Source organism: Caretta caretta, chromosome 12 (genome assembly GCF_965140235.1).
Source record: "Caretta caretta isolate rCarCar2 chromosome 12, rCarCar1.hap1, whole genome shotgun sequence".
Taxonomy (NCBI): Eukaryota; Metazoa; Chordata; order Testudines; family Cheloniidae; genus Caretta; species Caretta caretta.
In genome coordinates this window covers 42452834-42465432 of record NC_134217.1, presented here as the reverse complement: position 1 = coordinate 42465432, position 12599 = coordinate 42452834, and the positions used below count along the sequence as shown (strand labels likewise).

General features: G+C 42.3%; 1 protein-coding gene across 1 annotated transcript in view; it reads right to left on the bottom strand.

Moving 5' to 3' along the window:
- The window catches only part of ZFHX3 (zinc finger homeobox 3), a 930873-nt gene that overhangs the window by 616652 nt on the left and 301622 nt on the right, over positions 1-12599 (bottom strand). Inside the window, exon 2 of the mRNA XM_075118499.1 lies at positions 5710-5955. The gene's annotated coding sequence lies outside the window, so the exon portion shown is untranslated. The remainder of the gene's footprint in view (positions 1-5709; positions 5956-12599) is intronic.

Here is a 12599-nt window from a genome sequence, read left to right as displayed (position 1 = left end):
TTACCTTTTCTTTAATTAAAATTCTTCTTTTAAGAACCTGATTGAGTTTTCATTGTTCTTAAGATCCAAGGGTTTGGGTCTGTGTTCACCTGTACAAATTGGTGAGGATTTTTATCAAGCCTTCCCCAGGAGAGGGGGTGTAGAGCTTGGGGGGATATTTTGGGGGAAGACATCTTCAAGTGGGCTCTATCCTTGTTCTTTGTTTAACACGCTTAGTGGTGGCAGCATAGGGTTCAAGGACAAGGCAAAGTTTGTACCTTGGAGAAGTTTTTAACATAAGCTGGTAAGAATAAGCTTAGGGGGTCTTTCATGTACCCTAGAGTTCAGAGTGGGGAAGGAACCTTGAAAAATGCTCTATTTATTTCTATCTTAGGTATTTCTAAGAAGACCATCTGAATACCAGCTGATCCTGATTCAATGCTCCTGCCCACTGCAGCTATTCAGACCAAAGCATCAAGGGGACAAGCTCATCTCCTTCAAAGTAGTTCTATATTCACTCAGGACTCAATCCCGCAAGGAGATGAGCGCCTTCAATTCTCATTGAAGTCAGTGGGAGTTGAAGAACTCAGCACTTTGCAAGTTCAAGCTCTTCAATGGGAAAACTGGGATCCTTTACTTCTCATCAGCTATGCAGAGATAGCTGCCTTGGTCTTTGCCCATGACTTGTGTGCACATGCTTCCAGGAGCCCTGCCCTTCCTAGGTAACAAACTGTTTAGGACTCAGTGAAGCTGGATAGCTTAAACAGGCATATGTTGTAGGGATCCTCAGGACCCTATAAGGGATTGCTATGGCAGAACCAGACATGGGCACACATACCTTTCTGAGAAAACAAAACACTCTATGGTCTAACTTTATCCACTTGGTCTGCCTGGATGTTCCTTTCCCCTTAATAGGGCCAGCTTTCTAATTCTTTCCTCTCAGACATTTTAATCCTCAAGGTTATCTCACTGTGCTATAGGATCACCAGCTCCTGCATACATTTGTAGATTAGCAGTGCCTGCCATTAGCAAATTGGAAATTTCTCAACCCCCACCCCACTTTTACAGATGGATTTTTCTTCCCTTCATAAATGTGTTAGGAGTTCCATTTCTGTGTGTTCTTTACTACCATAAAAAACATTTCAATCTTTCACAAACTGCTGCAGCTTTCTGGTGGGGTTCTAGGGATTTTAATGGAATGGTTGAGCTGAGCCATGTCACAGATACCTGATATTTGTTCACAAACAACATTCACATATAGGTTTACTATGCAACAGCAAATGCAGAGTTCAGATGAGGAGGGCATAGCCAAGTACAGCAAGCATTTACCTGCTCAGCAAGGTTACCTTTGCAGTGATTAGGGATTAGGTGGGAGTGGTGTTATTTTGGTTTTGACAGTTGGATGAGTCAGATGTAAACTGTACTGAATTATCAAAGTAGGGGATCTTGGTATCAATCTGGAGTGGTTTTCAGACCAGTGAGATAGTTTGGCACCCAAATTGAATCAGCTTTACATTCATATGGAGTAGCTCTATCTATTACCAAACAACAAGCAGGTGCTTGGCCTAGAGGCTCTTTCAGTGTTGCCACATGGGATACCAGTTTCTAATGAGCAGATATTTTCTATACTTTTGAGTATTTCCTTGGGATTGTGGTGCAGTCTAGAACTCTTGAGGAGGGAAGCTCTCCAGAAAAGTGTTTTATAGTTGCTTTAGGAGAACAGTTTTGAGCTCAAAGACGTCTCTAGGCAGTGAAATGTCACCATTACAGTCTCCAAAGAATATGCCCATTAGTCACTGTTTGAGATTTAAAAGATTTAAGAAACATCCAAATTCAAATTGATTTTTTTTATCACATAACATTTTACAGCGTGGTGGAGCCAAAGACGGCAAAGGTACAAAATCCCTCATTCATCTCATTCACTTTCCCGTACAGGATGGGATTAAAACCATGTTTGAATCGCTAATCTTTTCATACTTGCACTGTAATAAGCCTTTGAAATTGATCAGAGACATTAGAGGCATGACATTAGAGAAGAGACCTAGAACAATAATTTTGCCAGATCTGCTGCTTTTGCCAGAAAGTTGTGAATTTATTAGAAGCCTTGACCAATTTTTTGTCAGGAGTAGGAAAGTATTGGGGCATTTATTCATCAAATGGGAAACTATTTTTCTGGGACTACTACTGAGACTAGAGTGACCAGACAGAAAGTGTGAAAAATCAGGACGGGGGTGGGGGGCAATAGGTGCCTATATAAGAAAAAGCCCCAAATAGCGGGACTGTCCCTATAAAATCAGGACATTTGGTCACCGTAACTGAGACTTAGAACACTAAAGAGCTGTGTGATCTCCTGGATATGCTAGCATCAGGGTGATTCAGAGCACAGATGGCATATTCAGCATTTACTGCAAGACACTTTGTCTCAGCACAGTGTTTTATAATGGTTTAATGCCATTTGGATTTAACTCCGGAAGCTGAACTTTATGTATGTAGTTGCAGTATTAAATGAGAACTCTGGTACCTAAGAGTCCAGAGACCAGCAACACTTTCCCCTAAATTTTCAAGGACGTGCACAGGGATTCAGCCATAGCACTTGTCAATAGGAGTTGCAGGACTAAAACTAGATTGAATGCTTTGAAAATGTGCAGAACATTACACTGGTCTACTCAGTTGGTCCCATCCACTTCTCTTTGGGTAGAATGCCATGGTATTGCCATCTACCTTGGTAACACTAGAAAAACAGCCTCATGTTTCTCAGGGTATTGAGTTAGGGCCTTCTCAGCTTTAAACAACTGGGTAAACAGTTCAAACATCTGTTACATTTTGCCATTGGGCAAAGAGATTTTTATGTAATTAAGAGTCATTCAGGAGGTTGCGTGCAAATGGATCAAATTGTACTTCTGAATTTTTAACGTCTCCTAAGTGGAAAGTACTTGCGATCCACATGCACAGAACTTAGTGATGCTGGGGAAGAAAACAGTGGACTCAGAAATAAAAGCAAAGGTAGAAAATGGAGGATCAAGATTATAAAATTCAGTCACATTTTAAAATTTTCTGCTACAATAATTCACTTTATGTAGAATTAATGTGGCTGATTGAACGTTTGTGCTGTAATTTACTTATAATTAACATTTTATGGTGAACAGATTTCACCATCTCCTTCATGCTGTGAACTCCAAGCCATAGGTCAAAAATGGAGATGAAACAGATAAGCACAAAATATTCTCACTGAAATATTAATGAGATTTTAATTTACTGCTTTAAAAATACATCTTTCATCAATGCCTGTATATCAAATCATTATTTTAATTTTTTAAAATCACATTAAAAATATAATGAACTTTTCTCACTGGTTGGAAGACACTGAAACATCTGTTATGAAGAGGGCGCCCTGGAGAACGAAAGGGTCCAAACATACACTCAGGTATCAAGGATCTCACATCCTTGATTGGATGGGAGTGGATTTCAACTCACCATAATGCCCCCTAACACTTAACCAACTAACAGCTGAGGCCCTCGTAGCCTCAGAAATGCACTGTTTGGCTGCAGAGCCGCCATTCTTTCTGGTATTACGTGGAACCCTATTTAAAGGAATAGGAGATTGGTTAAAAATTAGACCTTAACCTTTCCCCCTAAGGGCTCCTCACTCCCTCTCCTTCTCAGTCTATGGGCACCATTTTGGACCTTCTCTAGACCCACACATCCAGGCTGTGTTGCTGCTTCTTCCTGCACAATCTCTCTGAGATCAGCCCTTTCTTCTCCATTTACAAAGCTAGAACTCATCCAGGCTATGGCCTCCTTTCTGGCCTTGAAAAATGTCATCATACTTTCCTTAAATCCATTCAAAATGCTGCTGCAAAGACCATCTTTCTAGCTCGTTGCTACAGCACCATCTTCCTCTCTGTGTCCTTCCCCCGTCCACGCCACAGCAAACTTTAAACGCCTTGTCAACATTTAAAGACTCTCCAGTGCTTTGCCCCACGCTACCGCTCCACTTGTCTTGCCCTGAGCCCCTGGGGCTCCCCCAGCACGGCCAGCGACACCACCCTTTAGTCCAGTTTTACCTCCCCCATCGCCGTGCTTTCTCCCACTCCACCAGGTCTGGGGATGAGCTCCCCACACACAACGTGCGAAGCCGCTGCATTATCCTCCTGCAAATCTCTCCTTAACGCTCACCGCTGTCATGACGACTCCACAAAACCCACCAGGGCTTAGGCAGCTGATGTGCTATGACCACTCTTTATTACTCTCATCCTAATTGTCCCCATTACCGCATGCCCTCCTGCCCGTTGGATCCACCGCTTGGTTGTGGTCACACACACAGATGACAAGCTCTTTAGGGGAGGGAGAGTTTTTTCTTGTGTACACAGCACCTTGGCCCTGATTCCCAACTGAGGTTTCACAGGACCAGAGGAAGGATGGCACAGGAGTTCGGGCGCTGGCCTCAGACTTCAGAGATGCGCGTTCAATCCCCAGCTCCACCACATGCATCACGGGTGACTTTAGGCTAGTTAGTAACTACCAGAGGAATGAGTGTTTCACCGGAATACATGGGATATAGGATTCCAGCAGAGACAACTCTGAAGCCCAATCCCGTCAAACTCTGAGCATTCCGAATTTCCATCGACTCAGTGGTCACTGAGGATGATCAGCACCTCACAGGTAGCACTCAGGGGACACCTTGGAGAATGAGGCCGCTAGTCAGCTCTAGAATGGTGCAGGGCTCCACACCAGAAACATGAATTTTGTCCATCATGCTCCAGAAAAGATCTTCTCTTTCTAAGAGGGACAACACTACTGGTTTTGCTTTTTTCTCACTGAACTATGAACATCTTTACAAAGCACCAACAGATGTTTAAAACTCTATTTAATTCAGGCACAGCAATCTTCTTAAACCACATGTTTTGGCAAATGTTGTTGTATTTACTAAAGATATGTAATAAATACCAGGTGTTGGTCTGAGAAACCAGCTGTATCTTTTTAAGCCGGGTATGGCTAAATCTGAAAAACTAGAGAACAAGGCTTTGCCACTAGGAAAGATACCGTATAACTTAAGAGAAAATAGCTTCCTTCATGATCTAACAAGGGAAAGTAAATCAGAAGGAAACTTGGATAAAATTCCAAACCCTCCAAACTTCAGGGGTGTGCACATAAATACCTCAATATGATGGGACAGACCTGGGTGTTTATCAGATTTCCTGTATTCTTATGTTTTGTCAGACAAACAACTAAGACTATACCAAGAATGGTCTCGTGTCAGAGAATGTGGTTCTGGGATGTGAGCAAAGAAGTCAGCAAAAAATCATAATTCAATGGAAATATTTTATTCCCTTCATTTCCCAGGCCACACTAGCCCATTCAAAGGACTGATTAGAATTTCAAATGAAAAGCTGAATAATATGAGCATTGTAAGTCAGTTACAAACAGCACTTAAAAATGTGTCAAGAAAAAATATACATGTAATTTCCTTTTTTAAATTGCACTTTTTTTCTAAAGGTTTGTTTGCTGGGAATCAGCAACTCTTTGTTTTTAAAGGGTGAATCTGTGTATCTTTTCAAGGGTGAAGGGGTCCCCTCTGAACGCCTCTCTGCCTGCTCCTCTTACAGCCTCAATACGCTGTAAGTAGAGTGGAGATCCCCAAGAAAAATGTTCAGTTTTCTCTGTGCAATCTCTGCCCTATATTTTTAGCAGATATTTGGGTGTAAAAGAAATGAAGAAAAGGTTCTTTACCTAGGGAGAAATCATCAGAGACATCAGAGCTTGAGCTGACTGCCGTGTCCCGTCAGAGGCTGGCTCCCGATAAGAAGGGCATGTGTGAAAGAAGAGAACTCTTGGGGAAGCAGTGGTGCACTTCTGGCCCTGGTTCTCCAGGGAGTCCCTGCACAGCACTGGGCTCCAGGTTAATTTCCAAAGACGTTCTACAGGGCTAAGGAAAAGGCATCTCCGCTGCTGGCTACAATCATCCCTTCGGAATCCCTAGAAATTAAAACAAAATAATTCTTACGTTTTCTTCTGAAATGAATAAAAGAATTTATTCCATTTCTAGCCACAAACTACATACAAACCATTACCAGGAGGCTTCAAAGCCCTGCTCCGGTTGCATATACAACCTCTGACAACAACCATAAGAAGTTAAAGGTAAGCTAAAATGCCCGAGGCCATCTTCACCAATAAGACTTAGGTAGTGTTGTTGCTGTTCTTATTGTTAATTTTGGGGAAAGGGGGTATTAGTGGAATAAGGAGGATTATGATGAATCCATGAACTTCAGACAACAACTGGGTATTCAGCCCAGAACCAAGGATCCCAAAAAACAGATCTATAGCACCTGGGCTAAATGAAAATAGCCGTCAGCTGAGAAGAGTGATAAGGCTTTGACCTCAGTGGGCCTCCAGCCATTAGAAGTCAGCATGACCATACACACTAAACCAGAGTACTACACTACCATTTTGGAAAGGTAACCACTAGCAGCCGAAGAACAGATGAATATTGGACCTAGGTGAGCAAATGGCCAGCCAGTTTACATTTAACAGCTGCAGCCGGGATGGCTGAGCGAGAGGTACCGCTGCTTGCCAGCCATACATAAGGGAGAGTGGCAGACTGAACAGCAGGTGAAGAGGCTGCCCTGATGTTGAGGGATAGGCTGCAGAGTTGGCTAAGGACAGTCAGCAGTTCAAAAAAAGTAAAAGGTTGCAGAGTGGTAGAAGTCTTCAACCATTTGATCTCTGAGCTGCCCCTGATATGCCACTGAAGCTACATGTATTCATCTTTAAAAGTAGTATGAACAATGAGAAGCTATTTTCTCTCTGACAGACAGTTTACGGAAAATGTTCTCTCTACGCCCCTCTCTAGGTCCCCCCCCCCCATTTTCAGGCACCATTTTCTACTACAATCCAAACTACACAAGAATAAAATATGTTTCTACTCAAAAACAGGGAAAGGGGGCCAAATCCTGAGGCCCTGATTTCAATGGGAGTCTGCTGGAGTAAGGATTGAAAGCAAAAACTGAGTAAGGCTCTCAGGATCTGGCCATTGGAAACAGCTATATTTACAGGGAATGGACAGGACATGCAGTGGCGGAGGACTAGAGGCGGGAATCCTTAGCACTTGCCAGGCAAAATCTCAACCCTGTCATGGCTCTCCATCACTTCTCACCCAGAAGTTAGGAGCTCCTGGTAATACATTCTACAGCCGCATATCTCTCTTCCCGCTGCATGGTAGCGAGAACTTCGGCACATGCAACATCCACATTTCAAACAAAAAATTCTAACTAGCATATGTATATAAAATGGGGTTGGCAACAAACCACCCCGCCTAACAGCTCTGCCCACTTCTGTCCCACTCAGCCAGCCTCCACTTTCCCTCATCTGACATGTGCCCCATTTCGCCCTTTTTCTGGTACAGCCTGATTCTTTCTCCCTCTTCTGCTGCTGCCACTATGACTCTCTCTCTCGCCATCTCTCCCTCCAAATCCAGACTCTTTAACCTAAGCAGCATTTACTGTAACCTCAATTTCACGATCATAGTCTTTAATGTAAATAATTTGATATAAAGGAACATTGAAAGGTATGCTGGGAAATCCAATCACATACAGCGAGTTAAAGCAACCTCTCTCTTTTCCTGGGATTCTCTTCTTGCAGGTGGCACAAAGGATTTCTAACTCTTGGCCCACTTTGGGGTCATTCTACATATTTATTAAAGTAGCCATTGTATTCTGAGGAAGAAATAAATAAAATAAATAAATAAATAAATAAACACTTCACAGACAGCGATGAAAATCTAACCAGATGTGTCCATTCAGTCTTTTATTTTTTCTCAATGCCTTTGCTTAGTAGAAACCATCAAATATCATTGGGAATTATTACTAATTTTTTTAACAACACTGAAGAATTAAAGCAAGAGAGAAAGGGAAGGCGCGTGCAAGAGAGAATGAGAGAAAGGTTAAGCTCAAAGGCAGGGAGAGCGAAATGGACCAGATTATACAAAATTAAAAAGCAAATACGAGCAGACAATTTGTGCCGAGTGATTGCAAGCAATTACAGTCCGGCTTTTCTGGAGGGAAAATGGGGGGGGGGGGGTGTATTTCAGCTTAAAAGGAGACTTTATTCATTCCTGATCAGCTTCTCCTACTATTCTCTCTTTTATTCTTGGATATCAATTTAAAAAAAATCAGCCTTCAGATGTTACATGTCTAACCCTGTGAATCCCACCCCTGGGCAGCGACAGAGGATTTCAGCTTCCAATCGGCTCTTTCTATAGCCCTGAAAAACCAATTTTCTCAGAAAAAGAAAGAAAGAAAGAAAGAAAGAAAGAAAGAAAGAAAGAAAGAAAGAAAGAAAGAAAGAAAGAAAGAAAAATGCATTTCTCTTCAAGGAGAGCTTCAATTTTTCTGTAATTGTCTGAAGAAAGGCTGCTTTGATCTGCAGAATTATTATTATGCTTCGAATGTCTGCCTGTTAATGTCACAGCTGTGCCTTGGCATGAGCACACCAAGGGGGATCACAGGCTAACTTAGGACTTGCCCCAGCTGAGGATCCCCTTCCCCCTCCTCCTTTTTGTATCTCACAGAAAAACTTTATTTCCTAGCACTTAACAAAAGCACCTAAAGATGCTGACCAGCTGCTGCAAAGGGGCTGGAGCTGTGTGCCCTTGCTGATCAACGTGTGGCTAAATCCCAGCTTCATTGGTGAGGGAGAGGGAGATATTAAAGTGTTGAGAGTATGTCCTATACAACCATTAAAAGAAACAGTTTAAGCCAGCGAGTCTTTCTTGTTTGTTAGCCTCATCTGATCATAGGCTGAGGCAATGGGAAGGAGGATTTAATGCTAGCAAAAACACGGAATTATTTATCCCATTCCTCTGATTTCAATCCTCTGCATTAATAAATAGTTATTTTCCACGTCTCCAACTTTCACTGTCCTAAAGCAAAGGGGAACTCAGGAGGCAGAATTATATACACCCTCTCCCATATATATAAACCCTAATATTGATCTAAAAGGGCACAGAGCTTCCAAATGAGCTCAACAGAACATTCAGCCCACATTTTCCTCCCAACTCTGTGGGTTGGGCCCATAGGCAAAGGCTGTGTCCACCTTCCTCTCTAGACACTGCGCCCTACATTACTCCTCTAACATTACACACAGACGACAGGGCTGTGTGGAGGATTTGTTTATTATAACTGAGGTTGAGATTTGTTATCTGCTCTAGGGATAACAGTTGAGACCCAGGACTGGTGCCCTGCCCTTTCACCTTTCTAGATGCAGTTTCAAATCTGATTTTGGTTGCAAGTGAAATGATTAAGAGAGGACATTGTAACCACAAAGTACATCTGAAGGGTTTAAACCACAAGGAGAGGGAGGGGTGGTCCATGGTGGGATAACTCTGAATCTGAGCAAAGGAAAATCAATGTTGGACATGAAGAATTGTTTCCTAATGTTAGGATATAGATATTCAGGCCTGTCTGTAAAGGCCTATACTCTAAGAATTTAGGTGTATTCTTATCACTTGGCTAGTTATAGAGGTATAAAAGAAACAATCAAAATCACTGTCTGCCAGTGTAAGAGCCTTCTCTTACTGTGACAGTCTGAGGCCCTGTTCTTAGGCTAAGGCCTTTGGATAAGCAACAGAGGCAGCCATAAGCTGGGAAGCGACCGGTCACATCCTCCCATCCCAAACTAGTCACATTGAAAGAAGGTGCTATTGGGCGGTTAGGATACAATCCTGTCCTGATAATGCCTATCGCCTCCAGAGAAAGGGAAGTGCCTAGAAGATGTAAAAGGAAACTTAGTTTGAGAGCATCCTGTCTGGCAAGAACTCACTTATCAATATCTGGGATGTGAAATCCTCATTTCTTTGTTGTTCTATCACTATAGTCCCCATTTCCCTGTTGTTTGTCCGTATAATCTCTTTCTGGTTCTGTGATTGTTTCTGTCTGCTGTATAATTAATTTTGCTGGGTGTAAACTAATTAAGGTGGTGGGATATAATTGGTTAAATAATCATGTTACAATATGTTAGGATTGGTTAGTTAAATTTCAGTAAAATGATTGGTTAAGGTATAGCTAAGCAGAACTCTAGTTTTACTATATAGTCTGCAGTCAGTCAGGAAGTGGGGGTACGTGTGTGTTGGGGGGGGAAATGGGAAGAGGGAATGGGGGTGGGGAAATTGGAATCATGTTTATCTAAGGGCAGGAATGGGAACAAGGACACAGGTAAGGCTCTGTGGTGTAAGAGCTGGGAAGGGGGACACTAAGGAAGGAAACTGGAATTATGCTTGCTGGAAGTTCACCCCAATAAACATCGAATTGTTTGCACCTTTGAACTTTGGGTATTGTTGCTCTCTGTTCATGCGAGAAGGACCAGGGAAGTAAGTGGGTGAAGGTATAAGCCCCCTAACACCTAAGAGTGAGGATGTCTTGCTTTTTGAAATAGTCCCCAGGGGAACTGGCAGAAGACCAATTGCTTGGATCAGTTAGAGCAAGGCTGGACAAAGTCCTGGAGAAGACACTGTGTAGGAATAATCCTGCACTGGCTAGAGGAGTGGGTGAACTCAACCTATTGGATCTCTTTTATCTGTAATTTCTATGATTCTTAACATACAAAACTACTCTATCCTATGAATATGAATACACCTCTACCCCGGTATAATGCAACCCGATATAACAGGAATTCAGATATAACGCAGTAAAGCAGCGCTCCTGGGGGGCGGGGCTGTGCGCGCTGGTGGATCAAAGCAAGTTAGATATAACGCGGTTTCACCTATAACGCGGTGAGATTTTTTGGCTCCCGAGGACAGCGTTATATTGGGGTAGAGGTGTATATTTAAGTAATATGAATTAAATCGTTTATTTTATTTAGTGCATTTGAAGTGCATCTGGTTTCTTACTATGGAATCAGACCAGTTCTACAGATGTCACATAGTCAGAGGCACGGTTTTTCACAAGACATATTTGCTAGTTTAATGAGGCAACAATATGTGGCAGTCCATCCACAAGGAAAACCAGGCTTGGGACCTTGCATTCCTCCTGTAAGAGGGCCAGTCTATCTATGACACAGGTAAGAACTTGAGGGAACTGGCCCTCAGAATTTTGTGATTTTAAACCATGAAAGAGAATCATCTTATGACAAGTGCACCCTCAAATACTTTCACTTAACTAGGTGAGTGACATTACAATGTGGCTCACAGAAAAAAAATCCTGCAAGTCCCACTAACACGAAAGACATGCATGTCTGATTCACTACTCAGGGGGAGAAGCAATCCTAGATTTCCTATTACTGAGTTCTATTTTATGAAGTCTAGATTGTTCCACGGAATATAAGGATGTCCACTTGTTTTCTTTCGTTCCTTCGGCTAAAAACTTTTGCACTGGGTGTGTATGTATGCATGCACACACGTGAATACAGACTATCTATGACAGTGTGGTGCAGCAGAAATCTTTGATCAGCAGGCATTTGGGATGACTCTGATCTTTACTCATTTGTGCCAAAGCCATGAGTAAGTTATGTCACTCTCCCAAAAGAGCAAAAATAGAGCTTGCACAGCACACCACACCGACCGGTGTTCTGTGTGTGCTGCATGTTTTAGAGCAAAACTGTTTTAGAAAATATTTAGAGTTTATCCATTTTGAAGAACATTATTTTTCATATTCCTCAACCTGCAAAGCCAAGTGGACATTGGATTTGGGAGCCTAACTCGAGACACCTTAGCTTCATTTGGAGAGGTGATAAGTACATACAACTCCAGATGGAAGTGCAGGCATTTAGCACCTCTGAAAATCAGGCCCAAGGCATCTCAAGCTGGGCACTCAAACATGGAGGCACTCGAAACCAGGTGGAACTGAAAAGTTGGCTGTATGTCTCCAGCTGCACAGGACTCTCATGACGTAAAGCTCCCATCCCAGTCCTAGGAATTCATCAGAAACAATGGCCTTCCATTCTGTCGCCAGTCCAGGACTGAACACTATCCATGTTCACCACAGGACAGGGCAATTTGGAAGAAGAGGGAAGTACGGTGCATACTGTACTCTATTCCTTCTCTGTTCAGTCTACTTCAAACATCCCAAACCTCTGCTCAACTAACAGCTGACCTTTGCTGTTTAGAGGAAGGGTTATTTTTTTAAATCAAATTGTCAGAGGAATGTTTCTTTCTTCCATCCAGATGTTGGATTTCTTCCCAAATAGCAGGTTTCAGAGTAGCAGCCGTGTTAGTCTGTATTCGCAAAAAGAAAAGGAGGACTTGTGGCACTTTAGAGACTAACCAATTTATTTGAGCATGAGCTTTCGTGAGCTACAGCTCACTTCATCAATAGCATTGGTTTCAGGAGCAGAATAGGTGACATTCTGTCATGGATCTGAGACAATTTTAAGGACCAATATTTCATGATCCATCAGGAACAGAAAGGGGAGATTTGAGATTTCAGATCTTTCATGTGGGTACAGAATTTGTTCCACAGGGTGGAAGGTCCCAAGATATCAGCTCTTAAAATCATCACATCATTAAGTACAGAAGGCTACTTTATGTAATTTTTAGAGTTTCTAAAATTTTATTAGTTATCATTTTTTCTCTTCTTCATAGCCCTGTCGAGTCAGACTCCCAGTAATGACAGCCATCTGGCTTTACAAGA